Raw genomic sequence first — 20,964 nt, 5'->3', positions numbered from 1 at the left:
TAAGCAAGATCATTTTATCAGATTTCATTACAACTTTGAATCCTTTCTTACACAAGAGACTAACAGAAACTATTTTTTTTTCTCAAATCTGGAACATGAAATATATTTATTAAACTTAATTTCTTTTCAGATGTAAAATTCAATTCCACAGTTCCTTGACCATAAACTTTGGCCGAGTTGTCATTGCCCATTAAGACTTCTCTATTGCTCACTTTTTCATATGTTTTGAATTGGTTGCGATCATTGCAAACGTGAAAAGTAGCACCAGAATCTAACTACCACTCAAGTGATTTTTCTTGTGTTGCTATGTTGACTTCTATAACCATGCCAATATGCATGTTTTATATTTTTTCTGCAACCATAGCAATTAGATCATTCTCTTTCACTAAGTTAGTCTTTGGTGCATCCTTTTTCAGAAATATACTTTCTTTGATATAATGTCCTTTCTTGTGACAACGATAACACTCTCTTTGTCTCTTCTTGTCTTGCTTTGAATCTTTAGAGAACTTTCTTTTCTTCTTATTTGTGTTATTTTTACCAATATGATTCACTTTAAAATTTTGAGAAAGATACACAGCATCACGTTTTCGAGTTTCCTCCTCAATACGTATATGCCTTAGTAATTTCTCAATTGTGAAGTCCTCACCAAGATGTAAAAGTTTCTTCCTATAACAATTCCAAGATAAAGGCAATTTTGAAATAATTGCTCCAACTTGTAATGATTCAGGAATCACCACTTGTAGATCACAAAGTCTACTTACAAAGATTTGTAATTCATAAATTTGATCTATGAGAGACATAGTATTATTCATAATAAATTCAAAATATTTCATCATAAAAAACTTATATGTTCCTTGTCATTTAGTATTGTACTTTTCTTCCAAAAATTTTCAAATCTCCAATGTTGATTGAATTAACATATAGAGATCATAGAGTCGGTTGAATAAACTGTTGAGAATATGACCTCGATATGCGAAAGTATCTTCATCACGTTTCTTCTTCAATTGAACAATCTTTTTTTTCTCTTCCGATGTGGAATTTTCAGCGGCCTCGGCAATTGGTGCAGTCTTTGGATCAATCACATATGCAAGATTGAGAACTGAAAGAAGAAAATCATTTTTTCCTTCCAACGGTTGAAGTTCGTTCCATCAAAGTGATCTAACTTGACAAACTTTTGATTCATGACCTTGAACGTGGTGTTTTGATCTTGTGTTATCTTTAACGAATGTCTCTCTAAAATTGTTGGGTATATAAAGATGGTAAGATGACAAAATCTATATTGCGTTATGATTTCAAAGGCACGATTAGATCGCTTTCTTTAGAGAGATATTTGTCCCCACACTTAGTTACTATAGGATTGATGACAATACTCTCCCAGGATACAATGAAACCTAAGAGTTTCTTAATTAGCAATAGTAAGAAATTCTCAACTCTCTTGAACAAAGAAAATATCTTAATAATTGAGTAAATTGTACACTCAGTAATTGTACAGTTGTACCTTGTGAAATAGTGGATAAGACCTTATTTATACATATTGCACGTAGCAATTATGATTGATTACGTACTCAAATGATTGTGTCTTTTCTATTTCCAATAGATACAATATTTTGAACATACACAATTCTCAAAGAGTTGTGTCCCTTTAGCCAATAGACACAATGTTTTAAATATACACAATCCTTAAAAGGTTGTGTCCTTTCAACCAAATAGTACTAAATGGTTAGTGTAACACCCTACTAAACTAAGCCTTATGCTTAAGTCATAAGATTGAGATAGTAAGATATTACGACCTCTAAAAATAGAATTATATATATATAATAATAGGAAAAGAGATACTTAACTAGGAGCCTTGAAAAACGGGCACAACAAAATCGCAAAATAAAAAGCGCAACACTCAAGAAATAGGATTACTTGCGTGCTAAAGAAACCTAATCGGAATATGATAGAACAATAAACGAAGGGATAAAGAAAAGCCAAGGAACAGCATAACTAGCCTCTGACTCAGCCTGCGAAGCTAAGGCTGGTCGGAGGATACATTTATACATATAAACATACATAAGTGTCTCCAAACTATACCAAAATACCAAAGTAAACTCCTATCTCTCCCTCAACCTCTAAGAGGGACAGCATACATAAGTTACTTGGAGAGTAAGCTACACATATATATACATAGATACAAATAGAACCCAAAATACACCCAAGAACTACTTCGCTTTCCAGAATCCAGACGCCTAGCGAGGAGCCTCTCGACCTGCATCTGAAAAACAACAACACCATATGGGATGAGAACCGGAGGTTCTCAGCATGGTAAAAGTGCCACGCGCATAAGAAATACGGTCCTGAGAATGCCATAGGCAATCCTAGAACTCCATTGTTCAATTATCCAACTTAAGCACTAAAATAGAAGCCATAAACAAGGGTAGGTATTCTAAATCTGCCTAACTTACTCAAGTTCAAACTTAACCTAACAGCAAACCACTGAACCGAAAATCATACTTGCATCGAACCGAAATCACAATAGCCACCGAACCGAAATCACCATAACCACCGAACCTAAATCATAATAGCCACCGAACCGAAATACGTTCATGTGGTTAATCCTTCATTTTCAATCCTAATCTAACACTAAACCATTTCTCCTTTTCCTCCATCCCTCCATCATTCACAATGCAACAGAAACAAGCAAGCAAACAAGGTCACACACAAGTAATTAGCAGATAGTACAAATAGCAAGTATAACAAATAGCAGGTAATATATATCAATTAGGCATACCCAGGAAATGCATAGCAATCAAAGCAAACAAATGCATATGATGCATGTCTGTCCTATGGCTGATGGGGCCCATCTGTCGGTTATCCAGCCAACCCGACAAGTCCGAAAACCTTAGACTGTCCCTCGTCGCGCATCCCCAAGAGTCTATGCATAGATTTCACATACATTCATCATATAATCACTCAATGGGGGCTATCCATACCCGGGAAATTATGTGCGCCCGGTCGCCCTTACGACGTAGGGTTAACAGAGTATCGAGAATCAACCTGGAACACGTGGTGGCGAGCCACGGTTTTTACCCAGGGAAACTCGTATCTCAGATATCATCATTCATAAGCCATTTCATAGTCATAATCATTACTTAATCATTCATCAAGCCATGGCATGTTAACTCCTTTTGTTAACAACTTCCCTTTCACATTTTTCATCATCATTCTCTTATAATTCATCTTGATTACCCTTTCCGGGTCCTGACCAAACTTTTTATCAAAATCTTCGCATCCTTCTTAATATCGAATAATCTTTAAAATCAACCCAACTCCAACATTAAGTCAATCACATCACACGAGGATTGCACTTTAACTTCTCGAACTCATGACTATCACTAAAACATCCTCGACACTCTATTTTCTCTTCTGTTTCTAATATAGCAAATGAACTCAGAATTGCACAAACTTTATATCCAGGCGTTCATATTGAAATAAGCTTTCTAAAAAAACTAAATATCATAATTTTCTGATTTCTCTAGCCTCGGGAATAAAGGAAAAACCGTGACTGCTCTGCAGTGCATAAAACCAGAAAAACAGCAGCAGCATGTGATATTCAAAATTCAATATAAAATTCAAGATAAATCCAACGACTTTGAAAAGTAATGTAGTTAAACTTTACTCATCCAGGTTTCTTTCTCCATTGGTTCTGAGTCAATACCATTTTTAATGAAAAAGTTACATTACCTGGAAGTTAAGTAAAAATGAGGCAAAATCTGTTTCTTTTCAGCTCTGACCACCAATATTCAAAAATTCACAACTCCCAATCCTCAACTCTTAAAATTATGAAATTTTAGAGAAATAAAGAAAATTAATCAAATTTTATAATAAAATTGGTTTCGCTCCAAAACTCAACTCGTAGAAGTCGCAGCAAGACAAACAAGTTGCTGCCCTGTTTGATCTTTTCTGCTGCAGGACAGATTTAACAACCTAACTTTAAAAATTTGCCATAAATTGTATATTTAACAAAAAGGTCCCAAATTTTCCAGTTTAGTTCCTTATATTCCCAAGTTTATCCCAGACTTGGTCTCATGCAATTCCGATCATTACATAATTAGTTACAGCAAATGTAATACTACCACAACACAACTCTACACCCTTATAACAAACACCAATCCTAATCCATCATAAATAAATATAGGAGCACACCTTTAATAACTTTCACACATCATACTCTCCAATATATATATCCACCAACAGATCTATTCCAATAACATTACAAGGCTAATCATTAAATACAACAAACAATTCAACTTATTCTATGGTTCCTCTAACCTAAGTTTTCACAACACCGTAAATATTAAACGTGCGAAACTTAAACCATACCTTGGCCGATCACTTAATTCACCCAAGGCAGCTTCTCAACACAAAATTACAGCCTCTTCAAGCTCAAGCAAAAATAGCCACAAACTAAGCTTTGATCACCAACAAGCCTCTAAATATTCCCAATGCATATATACCCACTTAATCTACACCTAATACATATACATACTCCAATTTCAGTTCTCCATTACTAAAACAAGATTGAGCTAGGGGTAGGGTGTTCTTACCATACCCATATGCTCAATAGCTTGAGCCCACAAGTTCCGGAAGCTAACTTGAACCTAGAACACAAGAATTGAACAATTTTTAACTTAATTGTTCATAAATTTCCGAAATTAGGAGAAGCTGGCTGAGAAGGAAATAATGAGTTACCTACCAAATTGTTCCATGGGTTTCATAGAGCTCGTCACGGTGAACGCGTGGTCGCAAACGGTTCGTCAATCGGAGCTCCGGATCAAAAGTTACATGGATTTGAAATTAAAGTGAGGGTTAGGTTTTTGCTTGTGTTCTTCTTCCCCCTAAGAATGTTTCCCAGCGTGAATAATGAAGAAGAAGGGAAATAAGAAGCTGTGCCTCTTTAATGGATTGGGTTTGGTTGGGCCTTGGGCCCATTTTGGGTCCGGTTCAACCAGTTCGGCCCATCCGGCCCAATCTTGGGCCAAACTTTTCGAAATTGGTATCAGAATTCTCGTTTCGACAAGCTCTATCCTATTTTGATGTCAGTTTTGCGTATTTAATTTTCCTATTGAAAATTCGATTTATTGACTAATTATATACCGATTTTAGCGGGGTTTACATCCTACCCACCTAATTAGGAATTTTGTCCTCAAAATTCAGAGTGCGCTACCTGAATAGAGGTGTGGGTAGTCCTTCCGCATCTCTGTCTCAAGCTTCTAGGTGTATTCTTCAATACCAGCCCAACACCAAGCTACTTTCACTAAGAAACCTCTCTCCCGCGTAAATGTTCAATGCTAGTATCATCAATCCTAACCAGAGTTACTGGAAGCGTCAGACCTTCTCTTACTTGGACTGATTCTAGTTGTAGGACATAACTAGGGTCAAAAGTGTATTTATGAAGCTGTAATATGTGAAACACATCATGCAGGTTCGAACATTGTGATAGTAAAGCGATCCTATACGCCACTGGTCCGATGTGATGGGGATTTAGCTTTTTAGTTTTTGATTGATCATCCGATTCTAGTTCGTTGAAGTGATCTTCGGAAATAGGTATCCTCTTCCTTCCAACTTGAGAAGTCTTCTTCTTAGATCTGCCTAACTCTTTTGTCGGCTTTCATAGTGAGAATTCTAACTTAGATTTGTGTCACTCTTCCTCCGTTGTTTCGGCTGTGAAATTCAGGAACTAAGACGTTTGGTATTCCAATTTTTGGTTAATTCAAATGTGTTTAACATGCTGTGAAGTCTCACCTTCTCCCTGATGTATAGTCTCTTTGATATCCCCAAGAAGTGGTTTACTCCGATGGGCAAAACGGGCCTGGTCACTTGATCCACAGTTCCCTAACAGTATCACCTTTTGTCCTAGTCGTCAGCAACCTATTATGAAATCGATGGTTATTCTCTTTTACCTTTAATGCTGAATTTTCGACAGTTGTAGCATTCGCATGGCTTCTGGTGGTCTCTCTTTTCTTTCTCATGCGTCGAACATGTAATCACATGGACCGTCACTTTGTTCTTCACTTCTGGCGGCTCAAAATATCTTCTTGAATTCGCGATACGTCTTAGAAACCCCAAGGTAACTTCAAAAATCCTCTCTTGTATTCTTCGGACAACAGTTCCTCACTCTAACTCCTAATCTCGACACATAACCCACTCATGGTGTCTTCTTGATTCAGCCGGCTTCGGTTCTCTTAGTAGCTCCTTATCACTGTTATTGCACTCCTTAAGTCCTTGACTCTACGATCTCTATTTCGACATCCTCGGTAGGTCTTTATCGTCCCCTCACGCTTCCTGCATTTCATCTTTGCTATGTTTTAAAACTGCAATAGATTTAGTTTGACTCCTTTAGCTATATCCTTAATATCCAAGAATTTTCCCAAAACTTCTTACTCAGGGCATCTGTTACCACTTTACGATGTTGTATTTACACGTATCCTAAACCCCTCTGGTAATGTATCGCACTAATTCTGAGTCGTTAAATAAGTTTGGGTATCCTGATTACTGGATTTGGGGTTACTCCTTCTCTTAGAGATTAGAAGCTCTCTTCATATTCGGGTATCCATGTAACCGGTGTATTTCCTAGCGTGTTAAACTAATCATAGGCTTTGTGGTCTGCAAGAATTAATGCTCCAAAACTCTTTTTGGCGGCGCACGCTTACCTGCTTCATCTTCCGTATCCAAAAGTCATGCTCTTAAGGAATCAACATTTCCACAGTCATAACTATATTCTATACGTGATACTAATATAGACTCGAGTTAATTTTCAAAAGGACATTAAGCTCGAAAAATGAATGAGCAATACCAACGGTGTTCGTAATGAGTGAAAAAGGAAATCTTGTACACGGTTAATCAGGATTATACCGAAATAATGAAATGCACAAGGAGAAGAACCTAGGTGCGTCTCAAGAAAAGAGTTCAAATTAAAGACCCTTGGTAGAGAGAACAGAGCGTATAGAGTCAAAGAAATTTCAGCTGATTCTGAAGAACATGGTTTGTGAACAAGGCAACTCTAGTCATAGCGAGGTTACAAGATTCAAGGATTACGCGTTTATACCAAGACAAGCTCAGACTCATCCTGGAAGAAACAATATTCATGTGCACAAGGAGTAAAGTTAGAAAGGTAGTCAAGCTATTTAGGAAAAGCTCCGGATCTAATGTCAATGTAGGTTTCAAAAGAAGGATTAGATCGAGTCGCGAAGGTTCGTTAGCACACTCTCTCTGCATAAGGTTTCCTACCGTTCTCTTCTTTCTTCTCCAGCATAACCGATGCTTCCCACAAAGAAATAATTTGTTAGGTGATTCCTTCTTCTAGTACTCCCTTCCACTCAATCCTAACTTCTACCGATTATGGTGATGTCTTTGCTTGTGGTGCGATTGAAGTTAATCCGGCTTCCGGTACTAAGCCTATCGCAAACTCGTTTTCTCTCTGAAATAGAAGTTCTGACACACCTTCAAGAATTGTTTTAGAAACTCTCTCGTATAGGGATTTGTTTCATCTTCACTTACCTCTTAACAATTAACAGCTAAAGATTGAGTTCGCTCTATTCCTTTTCCTCAAAGTTTTGCCGTCACTGGATTCTGAACAATAACTCCGCATAGCCCTCAACACTCCTGATTCCCTAGATATGGTCCAACCTGCTTCCATGATACGGTCTAACCTGCTTCCACTATATCACTTGATCATTAACCTTCACAAGCCTAACCACTCCTCTAAGTTAGCTAAATGTTACTCCGTCTCAACAACCAATAGTTTTCGACTAATCATCGACTTGGACCTCATAATTACTGAAACTCGTCATGCGTCACGAAGGAATATTACATATCAATGGTAGGCAAGGAAATTAAAAAATTCAACTGTTGGTTCATAATTACCTCGGGTTTGAAAATCGGGTTCGGTTGCATCCCAGCTTCCTCTGTACGAACAATTCCAAGACATATGCCATGACCTCCCGCACTTGTAACATACACCTAATCCTGCCCTGCATGGTCTGTTTGGATGGTACCTCTTGCAACTTGAGCACCTTAAGTCACCCGGTTGAGCACTAGTTTGCCCTTCTGAATTCGGGTCCGAACGATTATCGTTCCTTCGGTCATTGTTCCGGCGCTGAGAATGTGAAGTGACAAAGCGATTCTTTTTGAAAGTTTGGCTCCTCGGTGTGATCTTTCCCTTTTTCTTTGTGAAGGGTTCCTAGCGATTATTCCTTGCTACCTCAGTTCTCCTTGAGCTTTCTCCCGTTGTTTAACCCGTGTTAACTTGCTCCGGATAACCCGCTGGCACCCATGTATTCGGAATATTATGTCCACCTTCATATTCATTATCACTATCGTTGCCAATTCCAGCTTATGATTCCATCCCATCCATCACTCGGATGGTCGCAGCAGCAACAGCGCCAACGGCAGCAACAACACTCGTCATTGCGGTCACGATATCGATTAAATTACCTACCGGTATAGCCACTTCATCAGCTCTCCGTCCTCGACCTTGCTTACGCTCACGACGGCGCCTACGAGATGCCATTTGGTTTTTGTTCACTCTAAACAAGTGATATCAAGGTGATCAGTCTCAATATCTCAAATTTAGTATTTCAAAGTCCCAAATGCATGCTCATGAGCATTCATGCCTCATATATCAGTTAGATACCCTAAATAGCATGTATAGACACCCAGAGTATGCCCAGAGGCATAATCAGTCCGTCCCTCAGGCTCTATAGGAACGAACTGCTCTGATACCATAATGTAACACCCTACTAAACTAAGCCTTATGCTTAAGTCATAAGATTGAGATAGTAAGATATTACGACCTCTAAAAATAGAATTATATATATATAATAATAGGAAAAGAGATACTTAACTAGGAGCCTTGAAAAACGGGCACAACAAAATCGCAAAATAAAAAGCGCAACACTCAAGAAATAGGATTACTTGCGTGCTAAAGAAACCTAATCGGAATATGATAGAACAATAAACGAAGGGATAAAGAAAAGCCAAGGAACAGCATAACTAGCCTCTGACTCAGCCTGCGAAGCTAAGGCTGGTCGGAGGATACATTTATACATATAAACATACATAAGTGTCTCCAAACTATACCAAAATACCAAAGTAAACTCCTATCTCTCCCTCAACCTCTAAGAGGGACAGCATACATAAGTTACTTGGAGAGTAAGCTACACATATATATACATAGATACAAATAGAACCCAAATACACCCAAGAACTACTTCGCTTTCCAGAATCCAGACGCCTAGCGAGGAGCCTCTCGACCTGCATCTGAAAAACAACAACACCATATGGGATGAGAACCGGAGGTTCTCAGCATGGTAAAAGTGCCACGCGCATAAGAAATACGGTCCTGAGAATGCCATAGGCAATCCTAGAACTCCATTGTTCAATTATCCAACTTAAGCACTAAAATAGAAGCCATAAACAAGGGTAGGTATTCTAAATCTGCCTAACTTACTCAAGTTCAAACTTAACCTAACAGCAAACCACTGAACCGAAAATCATACTTGCATCGAACCGAAATCACAATAGCCACCGAACCGAAATCACCATAACCACCGAACCTAAATCATAATAGCCACCGAACCGAAATACGTTCATGTGGTTAATCCTTCATTTTCAATCCTAATCTAACACTAAACCATTTCTCCTTTTCCTCCATCCCTCCATCATTCACAATGCAACAGAAACAAGCAAGCAAACAAGGTCACACACAAGTAATTAGCAGATAGTACAAATAGCAAGTATAACAAATAGCAGGTAATATATATCAATTAGGCATACCCAGGAAATGCATAGCAATCAAAGCAAACAAATGCATATGATGCATGTCTGTCCTATGGCTGATGGGGCCCATCTGTCGGTTATCCAGCCAACCCGACAAGTCCGAAAACCTTAGACTGTCCCTCGTCGCGCATCCCCAAGAGTCTATGCATAGATTTCACATACATTCATCATATAATCACTCAATGGGGGCTATCCATACCCGGGAAATTATGTGCGCCCGGTCGCCCTTACGACGTAGGGTTAACAGAGTATCGAGAATCAACCTGGAACACGTGGTGGCGAGCCACGGTTTTTACCCAGGGAAACTCGTATCTCAGATATCATCATTCATAAGCCATTTCATAGTCATAATCATTACTTAATCATTCATCAAGCCATGGCATGTTAACTCCTTTTGTTAACAACTTCCCTTTCACATTTTTCATCATCATTCTCTTATAATTCATCTTGATTACCCTTTCCGGGTCCTGACCAAACTTTTTATCAAAATCTTCGCATCCTTCTTAATATCGAATAATCTTTAAAATCAACCCAACTCCAACATTAAGTCAATCACATCACACGAGGATTGCACTTTAACTTCTCGAACTCATGACTATCACTAAAACATCCTCGACACTCTATTTTCTCTTCTGTTTCTAATATAGCAAATGAACTCAGAATTGCACAAACTTTATATCCAGGCGTTCATATTGAAATAAGCTTTCTAAAAAAACTAAATATCATAATTTTCTGATTTCTCTAGCCTCGGGAATAAAGGAAAAACCGTGACTGCTCTGCAGTGCATAAAACCAGAAAAACAGCAGCATGTGATATTCAAAATTCAATATAAAATTCAAGATAAATCCAACGACTTTGAAAAGTAATGTAGTTAAACTTTACTCATCCAGGTTTCTTTCTCCATTGGTTCTGAGTCAATACCATTTTTAATGAAAAAGTTACATTACCTGGAAGTTAAGTAAAAATGAGGCAAAATCTGTTTCTTTTCAGCTCTGACCACCAATATTCAAAAATTCACAACTCCCAATCCTCAACTCTTAAAATTATGAAATTTTAGAGAAATAAAGAAAATTAATCAAATTTTATAATAAAATTGGTTTCGCTCCAAAACTCAACTCGTAGAAGTCGCAGCAAGACAAACAAGTTGCTGCCCTGTTTGATCTTTTCTGCTGCAGGACAGATTTAACAACCTAACTTTAAAAATTTGCCATAAATTGTATATTTAACAAAAAGGTCCCAAATTTTCCAGTTTAGTTCCTTATATTCCCAAGTTTATCCCAGACTTGGTCTCATGCAATTCCGATCATTACATAATTAGTTACAGCAAATGTAATACTACCACAACACAACTCTACACCCTTATAACAAACACCAATCCTAATCCATCATAAATAAATATAGGAGCACACCTTTAATAACTTTCACACATCATACTCTCCAATATATATATCCACCAACAGATCTATTCCAATAACATTACAAGGCTAATCATTAAATACAACAAACAATTCAACTTATTCTATGGTTCCTCTAACCTAAGTTTTCACAACACCGTAAATATTAAACGTGCGAAACTTAAACCATACCTTGGCCGATCACTTAATTCACCCAAGGCAGCTTCTCAACACAAAATTACAGCCTCTTCAAGCTCAAGCAAAAATAGCCACAAACTAAGCTTTGATCACCAACAAGCCTCTAAATATTCCCAATGCATATATACCCACTTAATCTACACCTAATACATATACATACTCCAATTTCAGTTCTCCATTACTAAAACAAGATTGAGCTAGGGGTAGGGTGTTCTTACCATACCCATATGCTCAATAGCTTGAGCCCACAAGTTCCGGAAGCTAACTTGAACCTAGAACACAAGAATTGAACAATTTTTAACTTAATTGTTCATAAATTTCCGAAATTAGGAGAAGCTGGCTGAGAAGGAAATAATGAGTTACCTACCAAATTGTTCCATGGGTTTCATAGAGCTCGTCACGGTGAACGCGTGGTCGCAAACGGTTCGTCAATCGGAGCTCCGGATCAAAAGTTACATGGATTTGAAATTAAAGTGAGGGTTAGGTTTTTGCTTGTGTTCTTCTTCCCCCTAAGAATGTTTCCCAGCGTGAATAATGAAGAAGAAGGGAAATAAGAAGCTGTGCCTCTTTAATGGATTGGGTTTGGTTGGGCCTTGGGCCCATTTTGGGTCCGGTTCAACCAGTTCGGCCCATCCGGCCCAATCTTGGGCCAAACTTTTCGAAATTGGTATCAGAATTCTCGTTTCGACAAGCTCTATCCTATTTTGATGTCAGTTTTGCGTATTTAATTTTCCTATTGAAAATTCGATTTATTGACTAATTATATACCGATTTTAGCGGGGTTTACAGTTAGTAGCCATTCATTAATATTAATAATACTATTAATAATATTAATTTAATTAAATTTGTAAATACCCTTCAATTACCATCTCTAACTAACAACAAAAATTCAATTTGAGTCTATTTGAAATGTATAGGACACGTGGACTTCATCTGCATTAGGTCCTAAGATAATAAACCTAATTCGGATTTAGAATCTTAATAACAATGGATCTAAGTTGATCTTACTCACTTGAATTAATGTTTTGAGTCATTACTGTAATAAATACTATATTATTAAATATTATTACATTTAGCATATATAAAATTTAGATATACTTACAAAAAAATTTAATCAAACTAAAAAAATTTTAATTATCTTTTTTTCTCTCTTTTAGTTTTAATGAAAACGTGAATAATAATAATAATCACTCACATAATTAAAATAGATCATCCTAATATATATATATATATATATATATATATACCAAGAATTATTATATATAATAAATTATTTTAAATTTTATCTCACTAATCATAATTAATTTAAAATAAATACTTGATACATTATATTATAAGATAGGATAGTGATTTATTTTATTTTTAATGGTAATTATTACCAAATAAAATAGTATAAAAAATAGAGAAAAATATATTTACCAATATAGAAATAATAATTTATTTTTTAATAAAATAAATTATATATTAAATTGAATAACAAAAGTTTTTTTTCACACAAACTAGTACTCAACAACGGTATTGTGGTAATATTATTAAGGAATATTAATCAATCTGATAGTTTTTGTAATGATATAAGTTTATAAGTTTGAAAATTTGAAAATCATGCATAAAATATGAAATTTTAACCGATAACAACGTTGATTATATTGTTTTGATTTTCTAAATAAATATGAATATATGATACTAATAAATAAAGCTGTCACAATTAAATTTCAACAAAAAAACCTCCCTAAGTATTACTATCAATAAAATTGTTCTACTTCCAAGACAAATATTTTTTTTACTGTATTTTTCAATTCGGCAAGCTAAGAATTAATCATCCACGGATTAAAGCTCCATTTATTAAAGGTCTGTCACTAACCAATAAATTGTTACATACATAAGGTGAGATTTAAAATCCTAATACTTACTTAAGTAAACAATTGAGATAACTACTCGATTAATTCAAATTAATTATGACAAATATTAATTATTTTTAATATTTTTAATATTAAAAATCATTAAATTTTTATTTTTATTATAATTTTATAAAATATTTATAATAATTATTATATATATTTTGTTTAATTTTTTTAATAAAAAACTTCATATATATTTTTTAATGATTCTGTGGAGTCCACGGAACATAGACTAGTATTTAAAAAAAAAAAGAAAAGAAAAAAAAAAGCTGCTTGACCTGTAAGGTAGACATTTTCTTTCATGGAAACTACTGTTCCCATGTGGTTGCTATCAATAGGAACCTGAAATTAAGGATTCTAAAATGAATTGAAAGAAAGTTAATATAAATAATTAAGAGAGGGCTGGAGCCGAATAAATAAAGCAACCAATATTTAGATCGCTTTTTACACAATTTATAGGATGGAATTAAGTGTAGAAGCAAATGCAACTTCAACAAACAATTCAATCACGCCCATATGATTATATGAATATGCTTTGAACTTAAAAGGGATCTTATTTTTCTAAAAAATGGGGGATATATTAATTGTCTGTATTTTCCATATTTTTTTATTTAAATATAATTAAATTAAAATATATTCTTAAAATACTGATTGATAAAACCTTTTAATTTATAAAACAAATTATGCTGGCATTATTTGAGGTTTGGTATAAAACTCAAATCAAATTCTTATATATGTATGTGTTCATATAATGTTGACCTCCTCTTAAAGATCAATATTATATGTCTAATAGAATATTTAGTTTTTCTTTGTTATCAATGAATAAAGATTTTAATTAGAGAAAGAAACGAAAGTCGAATATAAAATCTCAAATTTAAATGCAATGGTAAGAAATACCTATTTAAATGTGAGGTCAATTAGAAAATAAGTATTTAGTATTATAGCTTAGTAAAGAATATAGTGATAGCATAAAATAAATTATTATCTAAATATAATTTTAAAATGTGTAATTTTAGATGATGCCATTAAATTTTTTAAAATTTTATTATGTATCATGTCTACATTAAAATTATTTACAGGTAAATTAAATCTTTTTTTATTACTTTATATATAATTTTTTAAAATCTTTTTCTACCTTTTGTCTATCTTTTATGTTATTCACTCTCTTAATTGAATATTTTTTCAAATTTTTTTTATATATTTAAATCATTTGAGATTTTTTTTATCATCTTTTTAACAATAAATGTTAATCTGACTTTTTCTTTTATATTTTTATTTTTTATTTTATTTATATGTATGTAACTACTCATCTATTTTAATATCTTTATCATACTTAATTTATTTTCATATTCACCTTTTACCGTTCAATATTCTATTACATATAATGTAACTGATTTAATTGTTATGCAATAAAATTTACTTTTAAGATAATAGTCGTGCAAGACACATATTTATGGATAATAATTATGTATTACTCAATAAAATTAGAAAGATAATATTGTTTGTATTAAGTTTGCAAGACACATATATATATATTGCATATTCATTAAATCTTATATATTATGACTTATGAGTAATGTATAGAGGCACTTGTGGTTTGCTCCATTGCTAACAGCTGGAACGTAACCTTTCTTTATACGGAAGTACCTTAGAATAAGCATTTGTGTCCTTAGTTTTGGTGATCAAATCAGCTACCAAACATTCAATGAGGTCCCCTCAAGTGTTTTGAAAGTTCTCTAATACGATTTTTACAACTCATTATTGAACAATTTTTTTTAGGACAATTACCTATAATAATATACCACATCCATAAAAACTAACAAATATAAAGTATACATTTTATCTGTAACGTTTGCGATTTTTTTAAAATATTTTTAATATTTAATTATATTTAATTTTATTTTTAATATTTTTATTTGTATCAAAATTAATAAAATGCTAGGGACAAAATTAAAAATTTTTAAAAATAGTTTTGACATAAAGTAAAAACATTAAAAATAAAATTGAATGAATTAAAAATATTAGAGATAAAATTAAATGAAATAAAATGTTGTGAATATTTTAAAAAATTTACAAACGTTAAGGATAAAAAATATATTTTATGTAACACCCTACCATACAGAGTTTTATGCTTAAGTCATAATTCAGAGATGGCAAGGTATTACGACCTCTAAGATAAAAATTTAGTACGTATAGTAGTAAGAATGATTGATTATAACTAGGAGCCTTTGTAGAAAAAGGGGTAAACAAAAATCGCAACTCAAAAGCGCAACACTCTGATCGATAACGTAACGAGTAAGAATAAACCAGCACGAGATTATATATATACAAAGGAGTGTCAAAAACAGGAATATCAAGACTCAAAATCCGGCTGCGAAGATAACCGATCCGAGCATAGCAATATATACATATGATAAAATAAGGAAAACCCCCAAAGGAAACCCAAAGGGACACAAATACAGAAACCTATTCTCCAAAATCTTCCATGAGAGGAGTCATCACAGTTTGTATTATTTAATGGAGATAAAAGTATCTAAGCAAAACATATAAACTAAAACAGAGTCCCCAAGAACAAAGGTTCTTCGCAAATCTAGAAGTCTCCAGCAGGCCTCAGTGAGAAACCTCACGTCCTGCATCTGAAAACCACAAAATCCGCATGGGTGAGAACCAGAGGTCCCCAGCATGGTAACAGCTTCCACATATATAATACATAATAATAGAGGAAAGCCGAAGGCAATCCTAGAACTTCCTCCAGATAATTCAAAAGCTTATAAACAAGCTAAACCATAAAGGGCATCTGACTAAAGATTCTTCAGTCTAACTAATACTTCCCTTTCCAATTCCTTCAGACCTCCCAACCACCAGCAGGAGTATAATGCAGCAAACACAGTTATATCAAACAAGAAATATACAAATAGGAACAAATAAGGCATTTAGACAATTAGCAAGTAGTATGCAGTCAAATAGGCAATCTCAAACAATTCATATAGTATGCATATGATGAATGCTTGTCCCTAGTGGCTGATGATATCATCTGTCGGTTATAGAGCCAACCCGACAAGTCCTGGTAGCTAACCATTGGACTGTCCCTCTGTCACGCATCCCCAACTCGAGTTATACTCATCATAAGCTTGAACATAATCATGATCTATATCCATCACCTTCATTGGTGAATATTTGCGGGGGCAAGCTCATCCGGGTCTTTCACAGTGCCCGGCCACACTTATGACATAGGGTCAAAAGAGCTTCGAGTCTCAACCTGTAGCACTGATGAGTGGATAATTTATACGCTTTTTGGCATTGTTTTTAGTATGTTTTTAGTTTGTTTTAGTTAGTTTTTATTATATTTTTATTAGTTTTTATTTAAAATTCACTTTTCTGGACTTTACTATGAGATTGTGTGTTTTTCTGTGATTTCAGGTATTTTCTGGCTGAAATTGAGGGACCTGAGCAAAAATCTGATTCAGAGGCTGAAAAGGACTGCAGATGCTGTTGGATTCTGACCTCCCTACACTCGAAGTGGATTTTCTGGAGCTACAGAAGCTCAATTGGCGCGCTCTCAATGGAGTTGGAAAGTAGACATCCTGGGCTTTCCAGCAATGTATAATAGTTTATACTTTGCTCGAGATTTGATGGCCCAAACTGGCGTTCCAAATCAGCTCAAAACTGTCCGGCGTTAAACGCCGGAACTGGCACAAGAATGGGAGTTAAACGCCCAAACTGGCACAAAAGCTGGCTTTTAACTCCAAGAAAAGTCTCTACACATGAAAGCTTCAATGCTCAGCCCAAGCACATACCAAGTAGGCCCGGAAGTGGATTTTTATGTAATTTACTCATCTCTGTAAACCCTAGGCTACTAGTTCTCTACAAATAGGACATTTTGCTATTGTATTTGATATCTTTTGATCATTTTCGATCTTAGGATCATCTTTGGATCTTTGATCATCTCGAGATCTTTGAATCTTTTGATCACGTTTTGGGGGCTGGCCATTCGGTCATGCCTAGACCTTGTTCTTATGTATTTTCAACGGTGGAGTTTCTACACACCATAGATTAAGGTGTGGAGCTCTGCTGTACCTCGAGTATTAATGCAATTACTATTGTTCTTCTATTCAATTCGGCTTATTCTTGTTCTAAGATATCACTTGTTCCTCAACTTGATGAATGTGATGATCCATGACACTCATCATCATTCTCATCTATGAACGTGTGCCTGACAACCACCTCCGTTCTACCTTAGATTGAGTGGATATCTCTTGGATCCCTTAATCGGAATCTTCGTGGTATAAGCTAGAAATGATGGCGGCATTCAAGAGAATCCGGAAGGTCTAAACCTTGTCTGTGGTATTCTGAGTAGGATTCAATGATTGAATGACTGTGATGAGCTTCAAACTCCTGAAGGCTGGGCGTTAGTGACAAACGCAAAAGAATCAATGGATTCTATTCCAACCTGATTGAGAACCGACAGATGATTAGCCGTGCCGTGACAGGGTGCGTTGAACATTTTCACTGAGAGGACGGGATTATAGCCACTGACAACGGTGATGCCCAACATACAGCTTGCCATGGAAAGGAGTAAGACTGATTGGATGAAGACAGTAGGAAAGCAGAGAGACGGAAGGAACAAAGCATCTCCATACGCTTATCTGAAATTCTCACCAATGAATTACATAAGTATCTCTATCTTTATGCTTTATTCGTATATCATCCATAACCATTTGAATCTGCCTGACTAAGATTTACAAGGTGACCATAGCTTGCTTCATACCAACAATCTCCGTGGGATCGACCCTTACTCGCGTAAGGTTTTTTACTTGGACGACCCAGTGCACTTGCTGGTTAGTTGTGCGAAGTTGTGATAAAGAGTTGAGATTGCAATTGAGCGTACCATGTTGATGGCGCCATTGATGATCACAATTTCGTGCACCAAGTTTTTGGCGCCGTTGCCGGGGATTGTTGAGTTTGGACAACTGACGGTTCATCTTGTTGCTTAGATTAGGTATTTTTCTTCAGAGTTCTTAAGAATGAATTCTAGTGTTTCAAGGTGATGTTCTTATCATCACCAAAGCTAATTGATTCTCATCAATTTAGCTCTTGAATGCAATGTCCTACTGAAGCTTGGCTAGCCATGTCTAATTTCTTTAGACTAAAGCTTTAGACTAACATTGCATGATTCCTGGAATTCTCATTAAGAGTTTTGATATCTTTATTTTCTTTCCCATATAATTTTCGAAAAAACCAAAAAAAATTTCAAAATCATAAAAAAAACAAAATATTTTATGTTTCTTGTTTGATTCTAGTGTCTCATCTTAGGTTTGGTGTCAATTGCATGTTTCTATTCTTCTTGCATTCATTCATGTGTCTTAATTGATCTTCAAGTTGTTCTTGATGATTTCCTTACTCTGATCTTTAAATTCTCTTGTCTTGGGTGTTTTGTTATTTTTCATATGCATTCTTATTTTGTTAGTGTTAATGGTTTACAAACTGCTAAGTTTGGTGTCTTGCATGCATTGTTATTTGATTTTAGTTACATTTTGATTATTAAAAATCCAAAAAAAAATTTAATTTGTGTCTTTTCAAGTCAATAATACAGAGAATTGAAGATTCAGAACATACAGCAGAGGAATTACACAGAAAAAGCTGGGCGTTCAAAATGCCCAGTGAGGAAGAAAAACTGGCGTTTAAACCCCAGCCAGGGTACCTGGCTGGGCGTTTAACGCCCAAAAGGGGTGAGTTTTGGGCGTTAAACGCCAGAATGTATACCATTCTGGGCGTTTAACGCCAGGATGGCACAAGAGGGAAGATTTTGTTTTTAATGCAAATTTTTTTCAAGATTTCAAAAGTTTTCAAAATCAAATCTTTTTCAAATCATATCTTTTCAATCATATGTTTTCAAAATCAATTTCTTTCCATTTTCAAAAATACTTGCTAACAATTAATGATTTGATTCAACATTTCAAGTATGTTGCCTTTTCTGTTGAGAAAGGTTTAATGTTTGAATCATATCTTTTCTTGTTAGGCAAGTTATTAATTTTCAAAATCAAAATCTTTTTAAATTGTTTTTCAAATCATATCTTCTCAATCATATCTTTTTAAAACCATAACTTTTCAATCATATCTTCTTAATAACATCTTTTTCAAAATAGTTTTCAATCATATATTTTTGATTTCTAATTTCAAAATCTTTTTCAAAAATCACTTGATTTCTTTTCCACTCTTAGTTTTCAAAAATCAATTAGTATTTTTCAAAATGTTTTTAAAATCTTTTTAATTTATTTTCGAAAATTTCTTCCCCTCTTCTCACATCCTTCTATTTATGGACTAACACTCCTCCTTAATGCACAATTCGAACTCCATCTTTCTTGATAAGTTCGAATTCTTCTACTTCTTCCTTCTATTTTTCTTTTCCTCTAACACCTCAAGGAATCTCTATACTGTGACATAGAGGATTCCATATTTTCTTGTTTTCTTCTCTTTCATATGAGCAGGAGCAAAGACAAAAGCATTCTTGTTGAGGCTGACCCTGAACCTGAAAGGACCTTGAAGCGAAAGCTAAGAGAAGCTAAGGCACAACTCTCTGTAGAGGACCTAACAGAAATCTTCAAACAAAGACGAAGGCATGGCAGCCGAAAATAATAACAATGCCAACAATGCAAGGAAGGTACTGGGTGACTTTACTGCACATACTCCCGACTTCTATGGGAGAAGCATCTCTATCCCTGCCATTGGAGCAAACAACTTTGAGATTAAGCCTCAATTAGTTTCTCTGATGCAACAGAATTGCAAGTTCCATGGACTTCCATTGGAAGATCCTCATCAATTTTTAGTTGAGTTCTTGCAAATCTGTGACACTGTCAAGACTAATGGGGTTGACCCTGAGGTCTACAGACTTATGCTATTCCCTTTTGCTGTAAGAGACAGAGCTAGGATTTGGTTGGACTCACAACCTAAAGAAAGCCTGAACTCTTGGGAAAAGCTAGTCAATGCCTTCTTGGTAAAGTTCTTTCCACCTCAAAAATTGAGTAAGCTTAGAGTGGAAGTCCAAACCTTCAGACAGAAGGAAGGTGAATCCCTCTATGAAGCTTGGGAAAGATACAAACAATTGATCAGAAAGTGTCCTTCTGACATGCTTTCTGAATGGAGCATCATAGGTATCTTCTATGATGTTCTGTCTGAACTGTCCAAGATTTCATTGGACAGCTCTGCTAGAGGATCTCTTCATCTGAAGAAGACGCCTACAGAAGCTCAGAAACTCATTGAAATGGTTGCAAATAACCAATTCATGTACACTTCTGAAAGGAATCCTGTGAATAATGGGACGAATCAGAAGAAATGACTTCTTGAGATTGATACTCTGAATGCCATATTGGCTCAGAACAAAATATTGACTCAGCAAGTCAATATGATTTCTCAAAGTCTGTCTGAAATGCAAGCTGCACCATTCTGGGCATTTAACGCCAGGATGGCACAAGAGGGAAGATTTTGTTTTTAATTCAAATTTTTTCAAGTTTCCAAAATTTTTCAAAATCAAATCTTTTTCAAATCATATCTTTTCAATCATATATTTTCAAAATTAATTTCTTTCCATTTTCAAATATACTTGCTAACAATTAATGATTTGATTCAACATTTCAAGTGTGTTGCCTTTTCTG

At 35.1% G+C, this 20,964-nt stretch overlaps 2 long non-coding RNA genes and 1 other non-coding gene across 3 annotated transcripts; all 3 read right to left on the bottom strand.

The window, feature by feature from the left end:
- Positions 1-1,983: 1,983 nt before the first annotated feature.
- Positions 1,984-5,985, bottom strand: LOC130933307 (uncharacterized). The gene is made up of 4 exons (XR_009067668.1): positions 4,739-5,985; positions 4,590-4,643; positions 4,366-4,514; positions 1,984-2,257 (listed from the first exon to the last, which is right to left on the bottom strand). It is a non-coding gene; the product is annotated as an uncharacterized LOC130933307 (long non-coding RNA).
- Positions 5,986-9,240: 3,255 nt separating this feature from the next.
- LOC130933394 (uncharacterized) lies at positions 9,241-12,151 on the bottom strand. Its single transcript, XR_009067703.1, has 4 exons — positions 11,782-12,151; positions 11,633-11,686; positions 11,409-11,557; positions 9,241-9,303 (listed from the first exon to the last, which is right to left on the bottom strand). It is a non-coding gene; the product is annotated as an uncharacterized LOC130933394 (long non-coding RNA).
- An 8,185-nt stretch (positions 12,152-20,336) lies between these two features.
- On the bottom strand, positions 20,337-20,444 carry LOC130938038 (small nucleolar RNA R71). The gene has a single exon (XR_009069221.1). It is a non-coding gene; the product is annotated as a small nucleolar RNA R71 (small nucleolar RNA).
- Between the last annotated feature and the right edge of the window lie 520 nt (positions 20,445-20,964).

This window comes from Arachis stenosperma, chromosome 6 (genome assembly GCF_014773155.1).
Source record: "Arachis stenosperma cultivar V10309 chromosome 6, arast.V10309.gnm1.PFL2, whole genome shotgun sequence".
NCBI lineage: Eukaryota > Viridiplantae > Streptophyta > Magnoliopsida > Fabales > Fabaceae > Arachis > Arachis stenosperma.
The sequence above is the reverse complement of the archived record's forward strand: the minus strand, read 5'-3'. Positions and strand labels throughout refer to the sequence as shown.